The sequence below is a fragment of the Mastomys coucha genome, unplaced genomic scaffold (genome assembly GCF_008632895.1).
Source record: "Mastomys coucha isolate ucsf_1 unplaced genomic scaffold, UCSF_Mcou_1 pScaffold9, whole genome shotgun sequence".
Classification (NCBI taxonomy): Eukaryota; Metazoa; Chordata; class Mammalia; order Rodentia; family Muridae; genus Mastomys; species Mastomys coucha.
This window is the reverse complement of record NW_022196915.1, coordinates 75,247,213-75,249,328: the sequence shown is the minus strand read 5'-3', so window position 1 is coordinate 75,249,328 and position 2,116 is coordinate 75,247,213. Positions and strand designations below refer to the sequence as shown.

The 2,116-nt window shown below is 28.9% G+C and overlaps 1 non-coding gene across 1 annotated transcript; it reads right to left on the bottom strand.

Annotated features, from left to right (window-relative positions):
- Window positions 1-1,665: 1,665 nt before the first annotated feature.
- On the bottom strand, window positions 1,666-1,776 carry LOC116085473. Its single transcript, XR_004116578.1, has one exon. It is a non-coding gene; the product is annotated as a U6 spliceosomal RNA (small nuclear RNA).
- Between the last annotated feature and the right edge of the window lie 340 nt (window positions 1,777-2,116).

Below are 2,116 nucleotides of genomic sequence, written 5' to 3'. Positions count from 1 at the left end.
GAGATGCTGAATGAACAACAGTAATGGATTTCATAACCATAACAGAAAAGTATGTGGACTAATATAGTGAAATAAATGAATTGAGAATGTCTCCAATGACCTGATTAATGTCTGGAGTCTTGACATTTCATGTCATTTTAATGTCACTGCCCCATTATAAAAAATGAAACCTGAACATATTAGGAAAAAATCTTGGGCTTTTAAAACTTCTTGACATGTCTCTAATCTGTATTTCTGATGCTATAGACATCCTTTATATCAAGTTTGCCTTAGTTTTTTGCATTTATTTAAGCAAATATTACTGTATATTGGCTATCTGACAGGCATATTCTTCACCCATGAATAGATCATAAGTCAAACTTTGCTAGTAGACTAATCTATGTTTAAATTTGATGCGATGTTTCAGAGTTTTATGTCTATGATACTATACGAGGAATATCATTATTTTAAAAAATGTGTAACATTATTATACATGTTGGCATACAGCTATGATTTGTAAAACTGTATAGGTACTATTTGAATCTGCATAAATATTCTGCTAAGTTATAACAATTTTGAGCATACAAATAACTAGTAAACTAAATAATACTTGTTTTTACATATGTTTAACATAAGAAAATCATAACACAAAAATTCCATGACTTCCATAATATTATGAATTTGAATTAATGCATACTCCTGAAATTAAATGTTTTCATATATATATATATATGACTGCATACATGACTATCTAAAACATCATATAATTATATACATACATATATGTATACACATATTATGAAAATTAGCATTTCTTGACACTTCTGACTACAAGTAATGAATTTGTACCCACCATCAGTTCATTTGTTAGAAATATTACATATTAAAACCAGTAACTTCCACAGGATCCCTTCCTGTGGAATTCTCCAATTCCCTCACACCCCTCTAAGGCAAGCCTTGGAGATGCTGAATGAACAACAGTGATGGATTTCATAGCCATAACAGAGAAGTATGTGGACTAATGTAGTTGAAATAAATAAATTGAGAATGTCTCCAATGAGAGACAGAGAGAGAGAGAGAGAGGGAGAGAGAGAGAGAGAGAGAGATAAGCCATAGAAGTCTTCATGCTAAAGTTAAAGTAATTTAAAAAGAAAAAATATTTCCACAGTAGTTTAGGTGTTGAAAGACTCAGAGACTACTTACAGATTTGCTTCAATTAAAATTTACATATACTCACACATTGGTTAAAAATCAGTCCATTTTTATGAGAAAAATATATAAAATTAATTTTAACTTATATATATGGGATATTTTAATATATATTACAAACTATTGTCATTAAAGTTAAAATTTCCTAAAAGTGCTCTGTTTTATAATTTTATGGTTGTATGATTTGTGCTTTGTAATCCCTCTGGGAATTAAACAACTCTTTAACATAGATCACATATCAGATATGCTGCATATCAGGTATATATGTATATTGTGATTCATAACCATGGGAAAGTTACAGTTATGAAACTGCAACACAAATACTTTTATGGTTTGTGCTCACCACTACATGAGGAATTGTATCAAAATTGTATGCATTAAGAATGCTGAGAGTCTATGATTCAGGTGAATCTTAGTCTGAATTTATTTTGAATAGAGGAAATATTTTGAGCAATACATTCCCTAGGTTTTTTTTTTCAAAAAATAGAATGCTTTATAAATTTGTGTGCCATCCTTGCACAGTGGTCATGCTAAGCCTTCTTTGTATTGTTTAATTTTAGTATGTGAAGGAGCTGCTGAACAAAGCACTTTCTAACAGGTTATAAGTCAATTCTAGTTTCTAAATGTTGCTGAAATTTATAATTTTGATATTTCCTTTTCACTGTAACTCCATACACATATATTGATGGAAAAATGTTGCCTTTTAACCAACAAGTTTTTGTTTTCTTAGATATTCTTACTTTGGAAATTAGCATGGAATAAAAATAAAAAATGATTCCTAATAAAGGTCAGATTAAAACTAAATTGAGATGTAGTATAGGTGTGTATATATAAACACACTTATTTATTTATATATATATGTATCTTTGATTAAGAAATATGCATAATAGCTTAATGTATAGACATTTAAAAGCTTTTTTATCCTATA